The following is a 24,143-nucleotide window of genomic DNA, read 5'->3' on the forward strand; positions in this document are numbered from 1 at the left end:
TCTCTCCATCCAAACTCCTCCCTTTACAAGGTAAAACTAAAACACTCACAAGTACACACAGAGTGTTAATTACTACTCCTGATTCCAACCTGTTTTCTCATTTATTTGACGAAAGAGCAGAGACATGTGGTGAAGAAGATGACAGGACCCACGTGTTTACCAACACTCCCAACTCAGCCGAGTGAGCACCACCAACGTGCACACATCATGCATCACGTGTTGATCATGTTTCTGTATGCAGAATAGTAGTAATAGTAAACTGATATTAGACTACATGTTGGTCTTAGATCAGTCCTTTCTTTACACTCAGCACTTTTAAATGTGTCTGTTCAAAAAGAAGAATATTCATGTTTACTTTATTTTCTTTCAGGTTCACATTGTAAAGGTCTAGCTGCCGCTGCCACCGCCATTGCCACCGCCGCCGCTGCTGCTGGTGCCTGATGGTTCCGTCGTAAACCAGGATCACATTTTCTTTTCTTCTGCTTGCTCGTTGGCCACGTTCTGTTCTAACACGTTCTGTGTTTTGTCTGATTGCTTTTGTGATGCTGAAGGTATTCATTGTTTGTCGTCGAGGGTAAATACAGAATTATTTTATTTGCATGGGTTTGGTGTGAAAATGATTGAAAGAAGGCAGTCTTAAAAAAAAGCAGAATTACAACAAAAGTATATGTCTTAACATGTCAGAGTGAAGTGGTTGCACATGGATTTTTACATCATAATTGTACCTTTCCTGGTCAAGCAAAAGATAATTAATGAAACTAATTATTCGTTTATTGATTTTCATACCACTCCTGTTCTACTGAGCTAGTTTTCTTTGAGTGTTTTGCACAGTTACTAACAAAGAACTGTAAATGATTTGCCCATGATGATGGCCGTGATGGATATTTCTTTTTATCTGAATCTAGACCAACCAGAGGTCCAGCTGTGCTGCTGCTACACATGCAGGTAAGTGTTGAGGATCATTTGTCAGCTTTACTCTGCTGCAGTGTCCTGTCTGTTTCTGACTGCCTTTTTTCACCAGTTTCTTCTGCTCCAGTGAAGACTCCTCTGCCAATACCACCAGAATGTCACGGCTGGAGGGACGGAAACCCAAGTGCAGATGGAAATCAGGCTGAGACTCAGGAATGCGCTTAGGAGGCAATTTAATGCTAACAGAAAGCGCCACAATGTGGGATCACAAAAACACGAAAAGCTCCTCAAGAGAGGGAAAACTGCAAAAGGCAAAAAAGGGAACAACTAAGCTCAGAAAAAGGCTAAGGGACAAAACAGACCTCAGTGTCGGCTGAGTAGGAAAACCACTGACTTAACAGGGACGCACCGACACTGAGGACTGAGTAGCATCAACTTAAATAAGCATGATTGCAAAGTGCAGGCATCTGTGCACTCCTCCACAGAGAAGACCAGACAGGGAAGGGAGGGGCCATCCAGGAGGAGCAACAGCCGACCTGCAAATCACAGAGACAGTCAGGAAACAGAACAGAAGAAACACCACACTGTGTCACAGAGTTGCTCGCTTTGGAACGGTCTCAAAGTGTCCAGGAGAAAACCTACAGTCAGTGCATTAACTTTGACAAAAATGCAAAGTACTGTATTCATTTGGACTTTGTGATACTATTTTATTTAACAACTCATGTTATTTTTGCAGTAGTCGTTGCAAGACCCTCAGCTCTGTCTGCAGCTCCTCCTCCTGCTCACTTTCAGCCAACGCCTGCTGCTCCACCACTTCCATTCTATGACCAAGATGTCAGCAGCTGGAACTGCTGTCCACAGCAGAGGATCTGGATGAAAACAGAGATGGAAGCCTTAGGACTCTGGCCTGGGTCTCCACCTGTAAGACATGCCATGAATGTGATTTCCTTGTGGCGTAACCCACCTCAGATCATCATTTACCGTAAAACATTTGGAGACCCAGCAGTTGTGGCATAAACTCACTGAAGGAAGTGAAACTGTCACTGTGCCAGTTTTACTCTCCCTCCTGCTCCAGTGAAACCCCACCCAGCATTAGACCAGATGAAGCTCCTCTAACTAAGACTGACATTGAAAAAAAGGTGAAGGAGATTGTAGGTCTGCAGCAACAACAGCAGAAACCTGGAAAAAAGATGACACAGAACAGTCTGGCTTGTGGGTAGACAAAGTTTCGTGAACAGAAGATGGATCTTCGGTTCATCAGTCTGGGGATGTGAGATACTTCTACTGCTCCAAAAAAGTACACCAGATCTATGCAGCAGAAGGCCTTACCAACCCCAGGATGCCATTTGCAGACTTTTTTTTTTGACAGAGTTAAAGGCTGCATTCATGGTCTCACACACACTGATTATGATAGAACTCCTGATGTTATCCTTCAATGTTAAAATATTTCTAATTTAGTTTGTGAAATCTATTTTGTGAATACAGTTTTCTTACATATTTATTCTTGAATTGTTTAGTTTTGATAGAAAAAGCAAATAGTTTTACTAATTCCTCAATTCTTTTTACATCTTTAAAGTACTTGTATTAATTTTTGGATGCTTAAATCCTTATGCCCTTTAATTGTAAATACATGGTTGAACATGTCGATACATTTTGTGGTAAATACTGTATTTTTATGTATTTATTGCATGTTTATATCTTAATAAAGCATGGTTGAAATTGAAATGAGCAACAGATTATGACTGTTTTTTGGCACAAGCAAAGATAGAAATAGAAAACTATAATTATTAAATGTCATTTTTAACTTGACAAAAATAACATTTATTATACCATAACTTCTGACTGACATCTCTCTAACTGGGGCTCGAACTCGGGACCAAAGGATTTTGTCACCTTGGACAGCGCTACACAAGCTACAATGTGATTGGCTGCCTGTGTTGCAGCAGCTGCAATTTGATTGGCTGTTCCGTGTTACAGGTATATGCGGCTGGCCACTGCGTGTGAGGCGAACGTGATAACCACTACACTACAGAAACCTTAGTGGTTGATACTTTAAAATAACACAACGTGTTGATGACTTTAGAGAAAAGAAGGGCCAAGGTATGTGCGTAAAACAACAATTGCGGACGCTCCAAAACCTGTGTGATCTTGTACACTAACAAGTTGTTTTACAAGATGTCTGAGAGGCTGAATGAAGGTTTCAGGTCCCCCAGAAATTTGTATCATTCTCCAGCAATTAGATGAAGAACGCATTGGTAGATGGTGATACTACCATATGTGTTTGATGCTTGTAATTCTAGCCCAGTAAAGATTAGACCCACAGGATTACTCCTTGGAACCAAATGTTGTATTTCCTCTTTGAGTCAAAGAATTTGGGGAAAGTGCTTGTGGAATAGACAGAGAAATGGATATTGTCATGGAATCTGTTGACCCTGTGCCACTCCAAGCTTTTCAAAGCAATTATGCACTGGTGACAGCATGAAGGTACAAGTTTGGCATTTGCACATGTGCTAGCTACCAGTGGAGAATGCCTTTGGCCAGTATGGGGATTGAACCCATGACCTTGGCGTTATTAGCACCACGCTCTAAACCATCTGAGCTAACTGGCCTTTCACAGCATGTTTGCTTGTCATTAGAGACATGATCAGCAAATAAGTTCTGTTCCAAAAGCAACACTACAAAACTGTCATATCTCCAGACTTCTCCAATTTAAGAAGTAAACACATGCTTCTGCCCAGTTTAGAGCTGGGGACCTTTCGCGTGTTAAGCGAACGTGATAACCACTACACTAAAGAAAGCTTTCATGTTGCTGGACTTACTTTTTGGATCAGGTAAGAGAATATGAGGAAGAAACATTGCGTGAAAGCCAAAATTTGGAGTTAAATTCTTTATCCATTTCAATTCAACATGAGGTTCCAATGATTTATCTTGGGAATGTGAGCCCGGTTCTATTGCCTTGAGATGAGAAAAGTCTTCCATATGCATGATTTGTAGCTTGAAATAAATGGACAATACTTTCTTCACTCAGTTTTGTATAAGCAATGTCAGACCACGGCATGTTGTGACTTGATTAGTGGAAAGTACATCATGAGCAAAGAAATGCTGTAGCGCTGTGTTTATTGTCTGGTCTCCAAATGGTTCTGCTTTATTTCTTTTCGTCACATGAATGTTTCTGCCCAGTTTCGAGCTGGGGACCTTTCGCGTGTGAGGCGAACGTGATAACCACTACACTACAGAAACCTTAGTGGTTGATACTTTAAAATAACACAACGTGTTGATGACTTTAGAGAAAAGAAGGGCCAAGGTATGTGCGTAAAACAATTGCGGACGCTCCGAAACCTGTGTGATCTTGTACACTAACAAGTTGTTTTACAAGATGTCTGAGAGGCTGAATGAAGGTTTCAGGTCCCCCAGAAATTTGTATCATTCTCCAGCAATTAGATGAAGAACGCATTGGTAGATGGTGATACTACCATATGTGTTTGATGCTTGTAATTCTAGCCCAGTAAAGATTAGACCCACAGGATTACACCTTGGAACCAAATGTTGTATTTCCTCTTTGAGTCAAAGAATTTGGGGAAAGTGCTTGTGGAATAGACAGAGAAATGGATATTGTCATGGAATCTGTTGACCCTGTGCCACTCCAAGCAATTATGCACTGGTGACAGCATGAAGGTACAAGTTTGGCATTTGCACATGTGCTAGCTACCAGTGGAGAATGCCTTTGGCCAGTATGGGGATTGAACCCATGACCTTGGCGTTATTAGCACCACGCTCTAAACACTCTGAGCTAACTGGCCTTTCACAGCATGTTTGCTTGTCGTTAGAGACATGATCAGCAAATAAGTTCTGTTCCAAAAGCAACACTACAAAACTGTCATATCTCCAGACGTCTCCAATTTAAGAAGTAAACACATGCTTCTGCCCAGTTTAGAGCTGGGGACCTTTCGCGTGTTAAGCGAACGTGAGAACCACTACACTACAGAAACCTTTCATGTTGCTGGACTTACTTTTTGGATCAGGTAAGAGAATATGAGGAAGAAACATTGCGTGAAAGCCAAAATTTGGAGTTAAATTCTTTATCCATTTCAATTCAACATGAGGTTCCAATGATTTATCTTGGGAATGTGAGCCCGGTTCTATTGCCTTGAGCTGAGAAAAGTCTTCCATATGCATGATTTGTAGCTTGAAATAAATGGACAATACTTTTTTCACTCAGTTTTGTATAAGCAATGTCAGACCACGGCATGTTGTGACTTGATTAGTGGAAGGTACATCATGAGCAAAGAAATGCTGTAGCGCTGTGTTTATTGTCTGGTCTCCAAATGGTTCTGCTTTATTTCTTTTCATCACATGAATGTTTCTGCCCAGTTTCGAGCTGGGGACCTTTCGCGTGTGAGGCGAACGTGATAACCACTACACTACAGAAACCTTAGTGGTTGATACTTTAAAATAACACAACTTGTTGATGACTTTAGAGAAAAGAAGGGCCAAGGTATGTGCGTAAAACAACATTTGCGGACGCTCTGAAACCTGTGTGATCTTGTACACTAACAAGTTGTTTTACAAGATGTATGAGAGGCTGAATGAAGGTGTTCAGGTCCCCCAGAAATTTGTATCATTCTCCAGCAATTAGATGAAGAACGCATTGGTAGATGGTGATACTACCATATGTGTTTGATGCTTGTAATTCTAGCCCAGTAAAGATTAGACCCACAGGATTACACCTTGGAACCAAATGTTGTATTTCCTCTTTGAGTCAAAGAATTTGGGGAAAGTGCTTGTGGAATAGACAGAGAAACAGATATTGTCATGGAATCTGTTGACCCTGTGCCACTCCAAGCAATTATGCACTGGTGACAGCATGAAGGTACAAGTTTGGCATTTGCACATGTGCTAGCTACCAGTGGAGAATGCCTTTGGCCAGTATGGGGATTGAACCCACGACCTTGGCGTTATTAGCACCACGCTCTAAACCATCTGAGCTAACTGGCCCTTCACAGCATGTTTGCTTGTCGTTAGAGACATGATCAGCAAATAAGTTCTGTTCCAAAAGCAACACTACAAAACTGTCATATCTCCAGACGTCTCCAATTTAAGAAGTAAACACATGCTTCTGCCCAGTTTAGAGCTGGGGACCTTTCGCGTGTTAAGCGAACGTTAGAACCACTACACTACAGAAACCTTTCATGTTGCTGGACTTACTTTTTGGATCAGGTAAGAGAATATGAGGAAGAAACATTGCGTGAAAGCCAAAATTTGGAGTTAAATTCTTTATCCATTTCAATTCAACATGAGGTTCCAATGATTTATCTTGGGAATGTGAGCCCGGTTCTTTTGCCTTGAGATGAGAAAAGTCTTCCATATGCATGATTTGTAGCTTGAAATAAATGGACAATACTTTCTTCACTCAGTTTTGTATAAGCAATGTCAGACCACGGCATGTTGTGACTTGATTAGTGGAAGGTACATCATGAGCAAAGAAATGCTGTAGCGCTGTGTTTATTGTCTGGTCTCCAAATGGTTCTGCTTTATTTCTTTTCATCACATGAATGTTTCTGCCCAGTTTCGAGCTGGGGACCTTTCGCGTGTGAGGCGAACGTGATAACCACTACACTACAGAAACCTTAGTGGTTGATACTTTAAAATAACACACCTTGTTGATGACTTTAGAGAAAAGAAGGGCCAAGGTATGTGCGTAAAACAACATTTGCGGACGCTCTGAAACCTGTGTGATCTTGTACACTAACAAGTTGTTTTACAAGATGTATGAGAGGCTGAATGAAGGTGTTCAGGTCCCCCAGAAATTTGTATCATTCTCCAGCAATTAGATGAAGAACGCATTGGTAGATGGTGATACTACCATATGTGTTTGATGCTTGTAATTCTAGCCCAGTAAAGATTAGACCCACAGGATTACACCTTGGAACCAAATGTTGTATTTCCTCTTTGAGTCAAAGAATTTGGGGAAAGTGCTTGTGGAATAGACAGAGAAACGGATATTGTCATGGAATCTGTTGACCCTGTGCCACTCCAAGCAATTATGCACTGGTGACAGCATGAAGGTACAAGTTTGGCATTTGCACATGTGCTAGCTACCAGTGGAGAATGCCTTTGGCCAGTATGGGGATTGAACCCATGACCTTGGCGTTATTAGCACCACGCTCTAAACCATCTGAGCTAACTGGCCTTTCACAGCATGTTTGCTTGTCGTTAGAGACATGATCAGCAAATAAGTTCTGTTCCAAAAGCAACACTACAAAACTGTCATATCTCCAGACGTCTCCAATTTAAGAAGTAAACACATGCTTCTGCCCAGTATAGAGCTGGGGACCTTTCGCGTGTTAAGCGAACGTGAGAACCACTACACTACAGAAAGCTTTCATGTTGCTGGACTTACTTTTTGGATCAGGTAAGAGAATATGAGGAAGAAACATTGCGTGAAAGCCAAAATTTGGAGTTAAATTCTTTATCCATTTCAATTCAACATGAGGTTCCAATGATTTATCTTGGGAATGTGAGCCCGGTTCTATTGCCTTGAGATGAGAAAAGTCTTCCATATGCATGATTTGTAGCTTGAAATAAATGGACAATACTTTCTTCACTCAGTTTTGTATAAGCAATGTCAGACCACGGCATGTTGTGACTTGATTAGTGGAAGGTACATCATGAGCAAAGAAATGCTGTAGCGCTGTGTTTATTGTCTGGTCTCCAAATGGTTCTGCTTTATTTCTTTTCATCAAATGAATGTTTCTGCCCAGTTTCGAGCTGGGGACCTTTCGCGTGTGAGGCGAACGTGATAACCACTACACTACAGAAACCTTAGTGGTTGATACTTTAAAATAACACACCTTGTTGATGACTTTAGAGAAAAGAAGGGCCAAGGTATGTGCGTAAAACAACAATTGCGGACGCTCCGAAACCTGTGTGATCTTGTACACTAACAAGTTGTTTTACAAGATGTCTGAGAGGCTGAATGAAGGTGTTCAGGTCCCCCAGAAATTTGTATCATTCTCCAGCAATTAGATGAAGAACGCATTGGTAGATGGTGATACTACCATATGTGTTTGATGCTTGTAATTCTAGCCCAGTAAAGATTAGACCCACAGGATTACACCTTGGAACCAAATGTTGTATTTCCTCTTTGAGTCAAAGAATTTGGGGAAAGTGCTTGTGGAATAGACAGAGAAATGGATATTGTCATGGAATCTGTTGACCCTGTGCCACTCCAAGCAATTATGCACTGGTGACAGCATGAAGGTACAAGTTTGGCATTTGCACATGTGCTAGCTACCAGTGGAGAATGCCTTTGGCCAGTATGGGGATTGAACCCATGACCTTGGCGTTATTAGCACCACGCTCTAAACCATCTGAGCTAACTGGCCTTTCACAGCATGTTTGCTTGTCGTTAGAGACATGATCAGCAAATAAGTTCTGTTCCAAAAGCAACACTACAAAACTGTCATATCTCCAGACGTCTCCAATTTAAGAAGTAAACACATGCTTCTGCCCAGTTTAGAGCTGGGGACCTTTCGCGTGTTAAGCGAACGTGAGAACCACTACACTACAGAAACCTCTCATGTTGCTGGACTTACTTTTTGGATCAGGTAAGAGAATATGAGGAAGAAACATTGCGTGAAAGCCAAAATTTGGAGTTAAATTCTTTATCCATTTCAATTCAACATGAGGTTCCAATGATTTATCTTGGGAATGTGAGCCCGGTTCTATTGCCTTGAGATGAGAAAAGTCTTCCATATGCATGATTTGTAGCTTGAAATAAATGGACAATACTTTCTTCACTCAGTTTTGTATAAGCAATGTCAGACCACGGCATGTTGTGACTTGATTAGTGGAAGGTACATCATGAGCAAAGAAATGCTGTAGCGCTGTGTTTATTGTCTGGTCTCCAAATGGTTCTGCTTTATTTCTTTTCATCAAATGAATGTTTCTGCCCAGTTTCGAGCTGGGGACCTTTCACGTGTGAGGCGAACGTGATAACCACTACACTACAGAAACCTTAGTGGTTGATACTTTAAAATAACACACCTTGTTGATGACTTTAGAGAAAAGAAGGGCCAAGGTGTGTGCGTAAAAAAACATTTGCGGACGCTCCGAAACCTGTGTGATCTTGTACACTAACAAGTTGTTTTACAAGATGTCTGAGAGGCTGAATGAAGGTTTCAGGTCCCCCAGAAATTTGTATCATTCTCCAGCAATTAGATGAAGAACGCATTGGTAGATGGTGATACTACCATATGTGTTTGATGCTTGTAATTCTAGCCCAGTAAAGATTAGACCCACAGGATTACACCTTGGAACCAAATGTTGTATTTCCTCTTTGAGTCAAAGAATTTGGGGAAAGTGCTTGTGGAATAGACAGAGAAATGGATATTGTCATGGAATCTGTTGACCCTGTGCCACTCCAAGCTTTTCAAAGCAATTATGCACTGGTGACAGCATGAAGGTACAAGTTTGGCATTTGCACATGTGCTAGCTACCAGTGGAGAATGCCTTTGGCTAGTATGGGGATTGAACCCATGACCTTGGTGTTATTAGCACCACGCTCTAAACCATCTGAGCTAACTGGCCTTTCACAGCATGTTTGCTTGTCGTTAGAGACATGATCAGCAAATAAGTTCTGTTCCAAAAGCAACACTACAAAACTGTCATATCTCCAGACGTCTCCAATTTAAGAAGTAAACACATGCTTCTGCCCAGTTTAGAGCTGGGGACCTTTCGCGTGTTAAGCGAACGTGAGAACCACTACACTACAGAAACCTCTCATGTTGCTGGACTTACTTTTTGGATCAGGTAAGAGAATATGAGGAAGAAACATTGCGTGAAAGCCAAAATTTGGAGTTAAATTCTTTATCCATTTCAATTCAACATGAGGTTCCAATGATTTATCTTGGGAATGTGAGCCCGGTTCTATTGCCTTGAGATGAGAAAAGTCTTCCATATGCATGATTTGTAGCTTGAAATAAATGGACAATACTTTCTTCACTCAGTTTTGTATAAGCAATGTCAGACCACGGCATGTTGTGACTTGATTAGTGGAAGGTACATCATGAGCAAAGAAATGCTGTAGCGCTGTGTTTATTGTCTGGTCTCCAAATGGTTCTGCTTTATTTCTTTTCATCAAATGAATGTTTCTGCCCAGTTTCGAGCTGGGGACCTTTCGCGTGTGAGGCGAACGTGATAACCACTACACTACAGAAACCTTAGTGGTTGATACTTTAAAATAACACACCTTGTTGATGACTTTAGAGAAAAGAAGGGCCAAGGTATGTGCGTAAAACAACAATTGCGGACGCTCCGAAACCTGTGTGATCTTGTACACTAACAAGTTGTTTTACAAGATGTCTGAGAGGCTGAATGAAGGTGTTCAGGTCCCACAGAAATTTGTATCATTCTCCAGCAATTAGATGAAGAACGCATTGGTAGATGGTGATACTACCATATGTGTTTGATGCTTGTAATTCTAGCCCAGTAAAGATTAGACCCACAGGATTACACCTTGGAACCAAATGTTGTATTTCCTCTTTGAGTCAAAGAATTTGGGGAAAGTGCTTGTGGAATAGACAGAGAAATGGATATTGTCATGGAATCTGTTGACCCTGTGCCACTCCAAGCAATTATGCACTGGTGACAGCATGAAGGTACAAGTTTGGCATTTGCACATGTGCTAGCTACCAGTGGAGAATGCCTTTGGCCAGTATGGGGATTGAACCCATGACCTTGGCGTTATTAGCACCACGCTCTAAACCATCTGAGCTAACTGGCCTTTCACAGCATGTTTGCTTGTCGTTAGAGACATGATCAGCAAATAAGTTCTGTTCCAAAAGCAACCCTACAAAACTGTCATATCTCCAGACGTCTCCAATTTAAGAAGTAAACACATGCTTCTGCCCAGTTTAGAGCTGGGGACCTTTCGCGTGTTAAGCGAACGTGAGAACCACTACACTACAGAAACCTCTCATGTTGCTGGACTTACTTTTTGGATCAGGTAAGAGAATATGAGGAAGAAACATTGCGTGAAAGCCAAAATTTGGAGTTAAATTCTTTATCCATTTCAATTCAACATGAGGTTCCAATGATTTATCTTGGGAATGTGAGCCCGGTTCTATTGCCTTGAGATGAGAAAAGTCTTCCATATGCATGATTTGTAGCTTGAAATAAATGGACAATACTTTCTTCACTCAGTTTTGTATAAGCAATGTCAGACCACGGCATGTTGTGACTTGATTAGTGGAAGGTACATCATGAGCAAAGAAATGCTGTAGCGCTGTGTTTATTGTCTGGTCTCCAAATGGTTCTGCTTTATTTCTTTTCATCAAATGAATGTTTCTGCCCAGTTTCGAGCTGGGGACCTTTCGCGTGTGAGGCGAACGTGATAACCACTACACTACAGAAACCTTAGTGGTTGATACTTTAAAATAACACACCTTGTTGATGACTTTAGAGAAAAGAAGGGCCAAGGTATGTGCGTAAAACAACAATTGCGGACGCTCCGAAACCTGTGTGATCTTGTACACTAACAAGTTGTTTTACAAGATGTCTGAGAGGCTGAATGAAGGTGTTCAGGTCCCCCAGAAATTTGTATCATTCTCCAGCAATTAGATGAAGAACGCATTGGTAGATGGTGATACTACCATATGTGTTTGATGCTTGTAATTCTAGCCCAGTAAAGATTAGACCCACAGGATTACACCTTGGAACCAAATGTTGTATTTCCTCTTTGAGTCAAAGAATTTGGGGAAAGTGCTTGTGGAATAGACAGAGAAATGGATATTGTCATGGAATCTGTTGACCCTGTGCCACTCCAAGCTTTTCAAAGCAATTATGCACTGGTGACAGCATGAAGGTACAAGTTTGGCATTTGCACATGTGCTAGCTACCAGTGGAGAATGCCTTTGGCCAGTATGGGGATTGAACCCATGACCTTGGCGTTATTAGCACCACGCTCTAAACCATCTGAGCTAACTGGCCTTTCACAGCATGTTTGCTTGTCGTTAGAGACTTGATCAGCAAATAAGTTCTGTTCCAAAAGCAACACTACAAAACTGTCATATCTCCAGACGTCTCCAATTTAAGAAGTAAACACATGCTTCTGCCCAGTTTAGAGCTGGGGACCTTTTGCGTGTTAAGCGAACGTGAGAACCACTACACTACAGAAACCTCTCATGTTGCTGGACTTACTTTTTGGATCAGGTAAGAGAATATGAGGAAGAAACATTGCGTGAAAGCCAAAATTTGGAGTTAAATTCTTTATCCATTTCAATTCAACATGAGGTTCCAATGATTTATCTTGGGAATGTGAGCCCGGTTCTATTGCCTTGAGATGAGAAAAGTCTTCCATATGCATGATTTGTAGCTTGAAATAAATGGACAATACTTTCTTCACTCAGTTTTGTATAAGCAATGTCAGACCACGGCATGTTGTGACTTGATTAGTGGAAGGTACATCATGAGCAAAGAAATGCTGTAGCGCTGTGTTTATTGTCTGGTCTCCAAATGGTTCTGCTTAATTTCTTTTCATCAAATGAATGTTTCTGCCCAGTTTCGAGCTGGGGACCTTTCGCGTGTGAGGCGAACGTGATAACCACTACACTACAGAAACCTTAGTGGTTGATACTTTAAAATAACACACCTTGTTGATGACTTTAGAGAAAAGAAGGGCCAAGGTATGTGCGTAAAACAACAATTGCGGACGCTCCGAAACCTGTGTGATCTTGTACACTAACAAGTTGTTTTACAAGATGTCTGAGAGGCTGAATGAAGGTGTTCAGGTCCCCCAGAAATTTGTATCATTCTCCAGCAATTAGATGAAGAACGCATTGGTAGATGGTGATACTACCATATGTGTTTGATGCTTGTAATTCTAGCCCAGTAAAGATTAGACCCACAGGATTACACCTTGGAACCAAATGTTGTATTTCCTCTTTGAGTCAAAGAATTTGGGGAAAGTGCTTGTGGAATAGACAGAGAAATGGATATTGTCATGGAATCTGTTGACCCTGTGCCACTCCAAGCAATTATGCACTGGTGACAGCATGAAGGTACAAGTTTGGCATTTGCACATGTGCTAGCTACCAGTGGAGAATGCCTTTGGCCAGTATGGGGATTGAACCCATGACCTTGGCGTTATTAGCACCACGCTCTAAACCATCTGAGCTAACTGGCCTTTCACAGCATGTTTGCTTGTCGTTAGAGACATGATCAGCAAATAAGTTCTGTTCCAAAAGCAACACTACAAAACTGTCATATCTCCAGACGTCTCCAATTTAAGAAGTAAACACATGCTTCTGCCCAGTTTAGAGCTGGGGACCTTTCGCGTGTTAAGCGAACGTGAGAACCACTACACTACAGAAACCTCTCATGTTGCTGGACTTACTTTTTGGATCAGGTAAGAGAATATGAGGAAGAAACATTGCGTGAAAGCCAAAATTTGGAGTTAAATTCTTTATCCATTTCAATTCAACATGAGGTTCCAATGATTTATCTTGGGAATGTGAGCCCGGTTCTATTGCCTTGAGATGAGAAAAGTCTTCCATATGCATGATTTGTAGCTTGAAATAAATGGACAATACTTTCTTCACTCAGTTTTGTATAAGCAATGTCAGACCACGGCATGTTGTGACTTGATTAGTGGAAGGTACATCATGAGCAAAGAAATGCTGTAGCGCTGTGTTTATTGTCTGGTCTCCAAATGGTTCTGCTTTATTTCTTTTCATCAAATGAATGTTTCTGCCCAGTTTCGAGCTGGGGACCTTTCGCGTGTGAGGCGAACGTGATAACCACTACACTACAGAAACCTTAGTGGTTGATACTTTAAAATAACACACCTTGTTGATGACTTTAGAGAAAAGAAGGGCCAAGGTATGTGCGTAAAACAACAATTGCGGACGCTCCGAAACCTGTGTGATCTTGTACACTAACAAGTTGTTTTACAAGATGTCTGAGAGGCTGAATGAAGGTGTTCAGGTCCCCCAGAAATTTGTATCATTCTCCAGCAATTAGATGAAGAACGCATTGGTAGATGGTGATACTACCATATGTGTTTGATGCTTGTAATTCTAGCCCAGTAAAGATTAGACCCACAGGATTACTCCTTGGAACCAAATGTTGTATTTCCTCTTTGAGTCAAAGAATTTGGGGAAAGTGCTTGTGGAATAGACAGAGAAATGGATATTGTCATGGAATCTGTTGACCCTGTGCCACTCCAAGCAATTATGCACTGGTGACAGCATGAAGGTACAAGTTTGGCATTTGCACATGTGCTAGCTACCAGTGGAGAATGCCTTTGGCCAGTATGGGGATTGAACCCATGACCTTGGCGTTATTAGCACCACGCTCTAAACCATCTGAGCTAACTGGCCTTTCACAGCATGTTTGCTTGTCGTTAGAGACATGATCAGCAAATAAGTTCTGTTCCAAAAGCAACACTACAAAACTGTCATATCTCCAGACGTCTCCAATTTAAGAAGTAAACACATGCTTCTGCCCAGTTTAGAGCTGGGGACCTTTCGCGTGTTAAGCGAACGTGAGAACCACTACACTACAGAAACCTCTCATGTTGCTGGACTTACTTTTTGGATCAGGTAAGAGAATATGAGGAAGAAACATTGCGTGAAAGCCAAAATTTGGAGTTAAATTCTTTATCCATTTCAATTCAACATGAGGTTCCAATGATTTATCTTGGGAATGTGAGCCCGGTTCTATTGCCTTGAGATGAGAAAAGTCTTCCATATGCATGATTTGTAGCTTGAAATAAATGGACAATACTTTCTTCACTCAGTTTTGTATAAGCAATGTCAGACCACGGCATGTTGTGACTTGATTAGTGGAAGGTACATCATGAGCAAAGAAATGCTGTAGCGCTGTGTTTATTGTCTGGTCTCCAAATGGTTCTGCTTTATTTCTTTTTATCAAATTAATCTTTCTGCCCAGTTTCGAGCTGGGGACCTTTCGCGTGTGAGGCGAACGTGATAACCACTACACTACAGAAACCTTAGTGGTTGATACTTTAAAATAACACACCTTGTTGATGACTTTAGAGAAAAGAAGGGCCAAGGTATGTGCGTAAAACAACAATTGCGGACGCTCCGAAACCTGTGTGATCTTGTACACTAACAAGTTGTTTTACAAGATGTCTGAGAGGCTGAATGAAGGTGTTCAGGTCCCCCAGAAATTTGTATCATTCTCCAGCAATTAGATGAAGAACGCATTGGTAGATGGTGATACTACCATATGTGTTTGATGCTTGTAATTCTAGCCCAGTAAAGATTAGACCCACAGGATTACTCCTTGGAACCAAATGTTGTATTTCCTCTTTGAGTCAAAGAATTTGGGGAAAGTGCTTGTGGAATAGACAGAGAAATGGATATTGTCATGGAATCTGTTGACCCTGTGCCACTCCAAGCTTTTCAAAGCAATTATGCACTGGTGACAGCATGAAGGTACAAGTTTGGCATTTGCACATGTGCTAGCTACCAGTGGAGAATGCCTTTGGCCAGTAAGGGGATTGAACCCATGACCTTGGCGTTATTAGCACCACGCTCTAAACCATCTGAGCTAACTGGCCTTTCACAGCATGTTTGCTTGTCATTAGAGACATGATCAGCAAATAAGTTCTGTTCCAAAAGCAACACTACAAAACTGTCATATCTCCAGACTTCTCCAATTTAAGAAGTAAACACATGCTTCTGCCCAGTTTAGAGCTGGGGACCTTTCGCGTGTTAAGCGAACGTGAGAACCACTACACTAAAGAAAGCTTTCATGTTGCTGGACTTACTTTTTGGATCAGGTAAGAGAATATGAGGAAGAAACATTGCGTGAAAGCCAAAATTTGGAGTTAAATTCTTTATCCATTTCAATTCAACATGAGGTTCCAATGATTTATCTTGGGAATGTGAGCCCGGTTCTATTGCCTTGAGATGAGAAAAGTCTTCCATATGCATGATTTGTAGCTTGAAATAAATGGACAATACTTTCTTCACTCAGTTTTGTATAAGCAATGTCAGACCACGGCATGTTGTGACTTGATTAGTGGAAGGTACATCATGAGCAAAGAAATGCTGTAGCGCTGTGTTTATTGTCTGGTCTCCAAATGGTTCTGCTTTATTTCTTTTCATCAAATGAATGTTTCTGCCCAGTTTCGAGCTGGGGACCTTTCGCGTGTGAGGCGAACGTGATAACCACTACACTACAGAAACCTTAGTGGTTGATACTTTAAAATAACACACCTTGTTGATGACTTTAGAGAAAAGAAGGGCCAAGGTATGTGCGTAAAACAACAATTGCGGACGCTCCGAAACCTGTGTGATCTTGTACACTAACAAGTTGTTTTACAAGATGTCTGAGAGGCTGAATGAAGGTGTTCAGGTCCCCCAGAAATTTGTATCATTCTCCAGCAATTAGATGAAGAACGCATTGGTAGATGGTGATACTACCATATGTGTTTGATGCTTGTAATTCTAGCCCAGTAAAGATTAGACCCACAGGATTACACCTTGGAACCAAATGTTGTATTTCCTCTTTGAGTCAAAGAATTTGGGGAAAGTGCTTGTGGAATAGACAGAGAAATGGATATTGTCATGGAATCTGTTGACCCTGTGCCACTCCAAGCAATTATGCACTGGTGACAGCATGAAGGTACAAGTTTGGCATTTGCACATGTGCTAGCTACCAGTGGAGAATGCCTTTGGCCAGTATGGGGATTGAACCCATGACCTTGGCGTTATTAGCACCACGCTCTAAACCATCTGAGCTAACTGGCCTTTCACAGCATGTTTGCTTGTCGTTAGAGACATGATCAGCAAATAAGTTCTGTTCCAAAAGCAACACTACAAAACTGTCATATCTCCAGACGTCTCCAATTTAAGAAGTAAACACATGCTTCTGCCCAGTTTAGAGCTGGGGACCTTTCGCGTGTTAAGCGAACGTGAGAACCACTACACTAAAGAAAGCTTTCATGTTGCTGGACTTACTTTTTGGATCAGGTAAGAGAATATGAGGAAGAAACATTGCGTGAAAGCCAAAATTTGGAGTTAAATTCTTTATCCATTTCAATTCAACATGAGGTTCCAATGATTTATCTTGGGAATGTGAGCCCGGTTCTATTGCCTTGAGATGAGAAAAGTCTTCCATATGCATGATTTGTAGCTTGAAATAAATGGACAATACTTTCTTCACTCAGTTTTGTATAAGCAATGTCAGACCACGGCATGTTGTGACTTGATTAGTGGAAGGTACATCATGAGCATAGAAATGCTGTAGCGCTGTGTTTATTGTCTGGTCTCCAAATGGTTCTGCTTTATTTCTTTTCATCAAATGAATGTTTCTGCCCAGTTTCGAGCTGGGGACCTTTCGCGTGTGAGGCGAACGTGATAACCACTACACTACAGAAACCTTAGTGGTTGATACTTTAAAATAACACACCTTGTTGATGACTTTAGAGAAAAGAAGGGCCAAGGTATGTGCGTAAAACAACAATTGCGGACGCTCCGAAACCTGTGTGATCTTGTACACTAACAAGTTGTTTTACAAGATGTCTGAGAGGCTGAATGAAGGTGTTCAGGTCCCCCAGAAATTTGTATCATTCTCCAGCAATTAGATGAAGAACGCATTGGTAGATGTTGATACTACCATATGTGTTTGATGCTTGTAATTCTAGCCCAGTAAAGATTAGACCCACAGGATTACACCTTGGAACCAAATGTTGTATTTCCTCTTTGAGTCAAAGAATTTGGGGAAAGTGCTTGTGGAATAGACAGAGAAATGGATATTGTCATGGAATCTGTTGACCCTGTGCCACTCCAAGCTTTTCAAAGCAATTATGCACTGGTGACAGCATGAAGGTACAAGTTTGGCATTTGCACATGTGCTAGCTACCAGTGGAGAATGCCTTTGGCTAGTATGGGGATTGAACCCATGACCTTGGCGTTATTAGCACCACGCTCTAAACCATCTGAGCTAACTGGCCTTTCACAGCATGTTTGCTTGTCGTTAGAGACATGATCAGCAAATAAGTTCTGTTCCAAAAGCAACACTACAAAACTGTCATATCTCCAGACGTCTCCAATTTAAGAAGTAAACACATGCTTCTGCCCAGTTTAGAGCTGGGGACCTTTCGCGTGTTAAGCGAACGTGAGAACCACTACACTACAGAAACCTTTCATGTTGCTGGACTTACTTTTTGGATCAGGTAAGAGAATATGAGGAAGAAACATTGCGTGAAAGCCAAAATTTGGAGTTAAATTCTTTATCCATTTCAATTCAACATGAGGTTCCAATGATTTATCTTGGGAATGCGAGCCCGGTTCTATTGCCTTGAGATGAGAAAAGTCTTCCATATGCATGATTTGTAGCTTGAAATAAATGGACAATACTTTCTTCACTCAGTTTTGTATAAGCAATGTCAGACCACGGCATGTTGTGACTTGATTAGTGGAAGGTACATCATGAGCAAAGAAATGCTGTAGCGCTGTGTTTATTGTCTGGTCTCCAAATGGTTCTGCTTTATTTCTTTTCATCAAATGAATGTTTCTGCCCAGTTTCGAGCTGGGGACCTTTCGCGTGTGAGGCGAACGTGATAACCACTACACTACAGAAACCTTAGTGGTTGATACTTTAAAATAACACACCTTGTTGATGACTTTAGAGAAAAGAAGGGCCAAGGTATGTGCGTAAAACAACAATTGCGGACGCTCCGAAACCTGTGTGATCTTGTACACTAACAAGTTGTTTTACAAGATGTCTGAGAGGCTGAATGAAGGTGTTCAGGTCCCCCAGAAATTTGTATCATTCTCCAGCAATTAGATGAAGAACGCATTGGTAGATGGTGATACTACCATATGTGTTTGATGCTTGTAATTCTAGCCCAGTAAAGATTAGACCCACAGGATTACACCTTGGAACCAAATGTTGTATTTCCTCTTTGAGTCAAAGAATTTGGGGAAAGTGTTTGTGGAATAGACAGAGAAATGGATATTGTCATGGAATCTGTTGACCCTGTGCCACTCCAAGCAATTATGCACTGGTGACAGCATGAAGGTACAAGTTTGGCATTTGCACATGTGCTAGCTACCAGTGGAGAATGCCTTTGGCCAGTATGGGGATTGAACCCATGACCTTGGCGTTATTAGCACCACGCTCTAAACACTCTGAGCTAACTGGCCTTTCACAGCATGTTTGCTTGTCGTTAGAGACATGATCAGCAAATAAGTTCTGTTCCAAAAGCAACACTACAAAACTGTCATATCTCCAGACGTCTCCAATTTAAGAAGTAAACACATGCTTCTGCCCAGTTTAGAGCTGGGGACCTTTCGCGTGTTAAGCGAACGTGAGAACCACTACACTACAGAAACCTTTCATGTTGCTGGACTTACTTTTTGGATCAGGTAAGAGAATATGAGGAAGAAACATTGCGTGAAAGCCAAAATTTGGAGTTAAATTCTTTATCCATTTCAATTCAACATGAGGTTCCAATGATTTATCTTGGGAATGTGAGCCCGGTTCTATTGCCTTGAGATGAGAAAAGTCTTCCATATGCATGATTTGTAGCTTGAAATAAATGGACAATACTTTCTTCACTCAGTTTTGTATAAGCAATGTCAGACCACGGCATGTTGTGACTTGATTAGTGGAAGGTACATCATGAGCAAAGAAATGCTGTAGCGCTGTGTTTATTGTCTGGTCTCCAAATGGTTCTGCTTTATTTCTTTTCATCAAATGAATGTTTCTGCCCAGTTTCGAGCTGGGGACCTTTCGCGTGTGAGGCGAACGTGATAACCACTACACTACAGAAACCTTAGTGGTTGATACTTTAAAATAACACACCTTGTTGATGACTTTAGAGAAAAGAAGGGCCAAGGTATGTGCGTAAAACAACATTTGCGGACGCTCCGAAACCTGTGTGATCTTGTACACTAACAAGTTGTTTTACAAGATGTCTGAGAGGCTGAATGAAGGTGTTCAGGTCCCCCAGAAATTTGTATCATTCTCCAGCAATTAGATGAAGAACGCATTGGTAGATGGTGATACTACCATATGTGTTTGATGCTTGTAATTCTAGCCCAGTAAAGATTAGACCCACAGGATTACACCTTGGAACCAAATGTTGTATTTCCTCTTTGAGTCAAAGAATTTGGGGAAAGTGCTTGTGGAATAGACAGAGAAATGGATATTGTCATGGAATCTGTTGACCCTGTGCCACTCCAAGCTTTTCAAAGCAATTATGCACTGGTGACAGCATGAAGGTACAAGTTTGGCATTTGCACATGTGCTAGCTACCAGTGGAGAATGCCTTTGGCTAGTATGGGGATTGAACCCATGACCTTGGCGTTATTAGCACCACGCTCTAAACCATCTGAGCTAACTGGCCTTTCACAGCATGTTTGCTTGTCGTTAGAGACATGATCAGCAAATAAGTTCTGTTCCAAAAGCAACACTACAAAACTGTCATATCTCCAGACGTCTCCAATTTAAGAAGTAAACACATGCTTCTGCCCAGTTTAGAGCTGGGGACCTTTCGCGTGTTAAGCGAACGTGAGAACCACTACACTACAGAAACCTCTCATGTTGCTGGACTTACTTTTTGGATCAGGTAAGAGAATATGAGGAAGAAACATTGCGTGAAAGCCAAAATTTGGAGTTAAATTCTTTATCCATTTCAATTCAACATGAGGTTCCAATGATTTATCTTGGGAATGTGAGCCCGGTTCTATTGCCTTGAGATGAGAAAAGTCTTCCATATGCATGATTTGTAGCTTGAAATAAATGGACAATACTTTCTTCACTCAGTTTTGTATAAGCAATGTCAGACCACGGCATGTTGTGACTTGATTAGTGGAAGGTACATCATGACCAAAGAAATGCTGTAGCGCTGTGTTTATTGTCTGGTCTCCAAATGGTTCTGCTTTATTTCTTTTCATCAAATGAATGTTTCTGCCCAGTTTCGAGCTGGGGACCTTTCGCGTGTGAGGCGAACGTGATAACCACTACACTACAGAAACCTTAGTGGTTGATACTTTAAAATAACACACCTTGTTGATGACTTTAGAGAAAAGAAGGGCCAAGGTATGTGCGTAAAACAACAATTGCGGACGCTCCGAAACCTGTGTGATCTTGTACACTAACAAGTTGTTTTACAAGATGTCTGAGAGGCTGAATGAAGGTGTTCAGGTCCCCCAGAAATTTGTATCATTCTCCAGCAATTAGATGAAGAACGCATTGGTAGATGGTGATACTACCATATGTGTTTGATGCTTGTAATTCTAGCCCAGTAAAGATTAGACCCACAGGATTACACCTTGGAACCAAATGTTGTATTTCCTCTTTGAGTCAAAGAATTTGGGGAAAGTGCTTGTGGAATAGACAGAGAAATGGATATTGTCATGGAATCTGTTGACCCTGTGCCACTCCAAGCAATTATGCACTGGTGACAGCATGAAGGTACAAGTTTGGCATTTGCACATGTGCTAGCTACCAGTGGAGAATGCCTTTGGCCAGTATGGGGATTGAACCCATGACCTTGGCGTTATTAGCACCACGCTCTAAACCATCTGAGCTAACTGGCCTTTCACAGCATGTTTGCTTGTCGTTAGAGACATGATCAGCAAATAAGTTCTGTTCCAAAAGCAACACTACAAAACTGTCATATCTCCAGACGTCTCCAATTTAAGAAGTAAACACATGCTTCTGCCCAGTTTAGAGCTGGGGACCTTTCGCGTGTTAAGCGAACGTGAGAACCACTACACTACAGAAACCTCTCATGTTGCTGGACTTACTTTTTGGATCAGGTAAGAGAATATGAGGAAGAAACATTGCGTGAAAGCCAAAATTTGGAGTTAAATTCTTTATCCATTTCAATTCAACATGAGGTTCCAATGATTTATCTTGGGAATGTGAGCCCGGTTCTATTGCCTTGAGATGAGAAAAGTCTTCCATATGCATGATTTGTAGCTTGAAATAAATGGACAATACTTTCTTCACTCAGTTTTGTATAAGCAATGTCAGACCACGGCATGTTGTGACTTGATTAGTGGAAGGTACATCATGAGCAAAGAAATGCTGTAGCGCTGTGTTTATTGTCTGGTCTCCAAATGGTTCTGCTTTATTTCTTTTCATCAAATGAATGTTTCTACTCAGTTTCGAGCTGGGGACCTTTCGCGTGTGAGGCGAACGTGATAACCACTACACTACAGAAACCTTAGTGGTTGATACTTTAAAATAACACACCTTGTTGATGACTTTAGAGAAAAGAAGGGCCAAGGTATGTGCGTAAAACAACATTTGCGGACGCTCTGAAACCTGTGTGATCTTGTACACTAACAAGTTGTTTTACAAGATGTATGAGAGGCTGAATGAAGGTGTTCAGGTCCCCCAGAAATTTGTATCATTCTCCAGCAATTAGATGAAGAACGCATTGGTAGATGGTGATACTACCATATGTGTTTGATGCTTGTAATTCTAGCCCAGTAAAGATTAGACCCACAGGATTACACCTTGGAACCAAATGTTGTATTTCCTCTTTGAGTCAAAGAATTTGGGGAAAGTGCTTGTGGAATAGACAGAGAAACGGATATTGTCATGGAATCTGTTGACCCTGTGCCACTCCAAGCAATTATGCACTGGTGACAGCATGAAGGTACAAGTTTGGCATTTGCACATGTGCTAGCTACCAGTGGAGAATGCCTTTGGCCAGTATGGGGATTGAACCCATGACCTTGGCGTTATTAGCACCACGCTCTAAACCATCTGAGCTAACTGGCCTTTCACAGCATGTTTGCTTGTCGTTAGAGACATGATCAGCAAATAAGTTCTGTTCCAAAAGCAACACTACAAAACTGTCATATCTCCAGACGTCTCCAATTTAAGAAGTAAACACATGCTTCTGCCCAGTTTAGAGCTGGGGACCTTTCGCGTGTTAAGCGAACGTGAGAACCACTACACTACAGAAACCTTTCATGTTGCTGGACTTACTTTTTGGATCAGGTAAGAGAATATGAGGAAGAAACATTGCGTGAAAGCCAAAATTTGGAGTTAAATTCTTTATCCATTTCAATTCAACATGAGGTTCCAATGATTTATCTTGGGAATGTGAGCCCGGTTCTATTGCCTTGAGATGAGAAAAGTCTTCCATATGCATGATTTGTAGCTTGAAATAAATGGACAATACTTTCTTCACTCAGTTTTGTATAAGCAATGTCAGACCACGGCATGTTGTGACTTGATTAGTGGAAGGTACATCATGAGCAAAGAAATGCTGTAGCGCTGTGTTTATTGTCTGGTCTCCAAATGGTTCTGCTTTATTTCTTTTCATCAAATGAATGTTTCTGCCCAGTTTCGAGCTGGGGACCTTTCGCGTGTGAGGCGAACGTGATAACCACTACACTACAGAAACCTTAGTGGTTGATACTTTAAAATAACACACCTTGTTGATGACTTTAGAGAAAAGAAGGGCCAAGGTATGTGCGTAAAACAACAATTGCGGACGCTCCGAAACCTGTGTGATCTTGTACACTAACAAGTTGTTTTACAAGATGTCTGAGAGGCTGAATGAAGGTGTTCAGGTCCCCCAGAAATTTGTATCATTCTCCAGCAATTAGATGAAGAACGCATTGGTAGATGGTGATACTACCATATGTGTTTGATGCTTGTAATTCTAGCCCAGTAAAGATTAGACCCACAGGATTACACCTTGGAACCAAATGTTGTATTTCCTCTTTGAGTCAAAGAATTTGGGGAAAGTGCTTGTGGAATAGACAGAGAAACGGATATTGTCATGGAATCTGTAGACCCTGTGCCACTCCAAGCAATTATGCACTGGTGACAGCATGAAGGTACAAGTTTGGCATTTGCACATGTGCTAGCTACCAGTGGAGAATGCCTTTGGCCAGTATGGGGATTGAACCCACGACCTTGGCGTTATTAGCACCACGCTCTAAACCATCTGAGCTAACTGGCCCTTCACAGCATGTTTGCTTGTCGTTAGAGACATGATCAGCAAATAAGTTCTGTTCCAAAAGCAACACTACAAAACTGTCATATCTCCAGACGTCTCCAATTTAAGAAGTAAACACATGCTTCTGCCCAGTTTAGAGCTGGGGACCTTTCGCGTGTTAAGCGAACGTTAGAACCACTACACTACAGAAACCTTTCATGTTGCTGGACTTACTTTTTGGATCAGGTAAGAGAATATGAGGAAGAAACATTGCGTGAAAGCCAAAATT

General features: G+C 41.4%; 1 protein-coding gene, 1 long non-coding RNA gene and 25 other non-coding genes across 27 annotated transcripts in view; 1 reads left to right on the forward strand and 26 right to left on the reverse strand.

Annotated features, from left to right (window-relative positions):
* LOC101159213 (dehydrogenase/reductase SDR family member 13) overlaps positions 1-24,143 on the reverse strand; it is a 336,613-nt gene that overhangs the window by 272,789 nt on the left and 39,681 nt on the right. The gene's annotated exons all lie outside the window — the stretch shown is intronic.
* Positions 95-2,518, forward strand: LOC144981767 (uncharacterized). The gene is made up of 4 exons (XR_013647271.1): positions 95-181; positions 371-945; positions 1,022-1,552; positions 1,646-2,518. It is a non-coding gene; the product is annotated as an uncharacterized LOC144981767 (long non-coding RNA).
* trnai-aau (transfer RNA isoleucine (anticodon AAU)) lies at positions 3,444-3,518 on the reverse strand. The gene has a single exon. It is a non-coding gene; the product is annotated as a tRNA-Ile (tRNA).
* trnav-cac (transfer RNA valine (anticodon CAC)) lies at positions 4,077-4,149 on the reverse strand. Its single transcript has one exon. It is a non-coding gene; the product is annotated as a tRNA-Val (tRNA).
* trnav-cac (transfer RNA valine (anticodon CAC)) lies at positions 5,268-5,340 on the reverse strand. The gene has a single exon. It is a non-coding gene; the product is annotated as a tRNA-Val (tRNA).
* Positions 6,463-6,535, reverse strand: trnav-cac (transfer RNA valine (anticodon CAC)). Its single transcript has one exon. It is a non-coding gene; the product is annotated as a tRNA-Val (tRNA).
* Positions 7,025-7,099, reverse strand: trnai-aau (transfer RNA isoleucine (anticodon AAU)). Its single transcript has one exon. It is a non-coding gene; the product is annotated as a tRNA-Ile (tRNA).
* On the reverse strand, positions 7,658-7,730 carry trnav-cac (transfer RNA valine (anticodon CAC)). Its single transcript has one exon. It is a non-coding gene; the product is annotated as a tRNA-Val (tRNA).
* On the reverse strand, positions 8,220-8,294 carry trnai-aau (transfer RNA isoleucine (anticodon AAU)). Its single transcript has one exon. It is a non-coding gene; the product is annotated as a tRNA-Ile (tRNA).
* On the reverse strand, positions 8,853-8,925 carry trnav-cac (transfer RNA valine (anticodon CAC)). Its single transcript has one exon. It is a non-coding gene; the product is annotated as a tRNA-Val (tRNA).
* trnav-cac (transfer RNA valine (anticodon CAC)) lies at positions 10,057-10,129 on the reverse strand. The gene has a single exon. It is a non-coding gene; the product is annotated as a tRNA-Val (tRNA).
* On the reverse strand, positions 10,619-10,693 carry trnai-aau (transfer RNA isoleucine (anticodon AAU)). Its single transcript has one exon. It is a non-coding gene; the product is annotated as a tRNA-Ile (tRNA).
* On the reverse strand, positions 11,252-11,324 carry trnav-cac (transfer RNA valine (anticodon CAC)). The gene has a single exon. It is a non-coding gene; the product is annotated as a tRNA-Val (tRNA).
* trnai-aau (transfer RNA isoleucine (anticodon AAU)) lies at positions 11,824-11,898 on the reverse strand. The gene has a single exon. It is a non-coding gene; the product is annotated as a tRNA-Ile (tRNA).
* Positions 12,457-12,529, reverse strand: trnav-cac (transfer RNA valine (anticodon CAC)). Its single transcript has one exon. It is a non-coding gene; the product is annotated as a tRNA-Val (tRNA).
* Positions 13,019-13,093, reverse strand: trnai-aau (transfer RNA isoleucine (anticodon AAU)). Its single transcript has one exon. It is a non-coding gene; the product is annotated as a tRNA-Ile (tRNA).
* Positions 13,652-13,724, reverse strand: trnav-cac (transfer RNA valine (anticodon CAC)). The gene has a single exon. It is a non-coding gene; the product is annotated as a tRNA-Val (tRNA).
* Positions 14,214-14,288, reverse strand: trnai-aau (transfer RNA isoleucine (anticodon AAU)). The gene has a single exon. It is a non-coding gene; the product is annotated as a tRNA-Ile (tRNA).
* trnav-cac (transfer RNA valine (anticodon CAC)) lies at positions 16,052-16,124 on the reverse strand. The gene has a single exon. It is a non-coding gene; the product is annotated as a tRNA-Val (tRNA).
* trnai-aau (transfer RNA isoleucine (anticodon AAU)) lies at positions 16,614-16,688 on the reverse strand. The gene has a single exon. It is a non-coding gene; the product is annotated as a tRNA-Ile (tRNA).
* trnav-cac (transfer RNA valine (anticodon CAC)) lies at positions 17,247-17,319 on the reverse strand. The gene has a single exon. It is a non-coding gene; the product is annotated as a tRNA-Val (tRNA).
* On the reverse strand, positions 18,452-18,524 carry trnav-cac (transfer RNA valine (anticodon CAC)). Its single transcript has one exon. It is a non-coding gene; the product is annotated as a tRNA-Val (tRNA).
* On the reverse strand, positions 19,647-19,719 carry trnav-cac (transfer RNA valine (anticodon CAC)). The gene has a single exon. It is a non-coding gene; the product is annotated as a tRNA-Val (tRNA).
* trnav-cac (transfer RNA valine (anticodon CAC)) lies at positions 20,852-20,924 on the reverse strand. Its single transcript has one exon. It is a non-coding gene; the product is annotated as a tRNA-Val (tRNA).
* On the reverse strand, positions 21,414-21,488 carry trnai-aau (transfer RNA isoleucine (anticodon AAU)). Its single transcript has one exon. It is a non-coding gene; the product is annotated as a tRNA-Ile (tRNA).
* trnai-aau (transfer RNA isoleucine (anticodon AAU)) lies at positions 22,609-22,683 on the reverse strand. Its single transcript has one exon. It is a non-coding gene; the product is annotated as a tRNA-Ile (tRNA).
* On the reverse strand, positions 23,242-23,314 carry trnav-cac (transfer RNA valine (anticodon CAC)). The gene has a single exon. It is a non-coding gene; the product is annotated as a tRNA-Val (tRNA).

This window comes from Oryzias latipes, chromosome 13 (assembly GCF_053564925.1).
Source record: "Oryzias latipes strain Hd-rR chromosome 13, Olatipes_Hd-rR_3.1".
Classification (NCBI taxonomy): Eukaryota; Metazoa; Chordata; class Actinopteri; order Beloniformes; family Adrianichthyidae; genus Oryzias; species Oryzias latipes.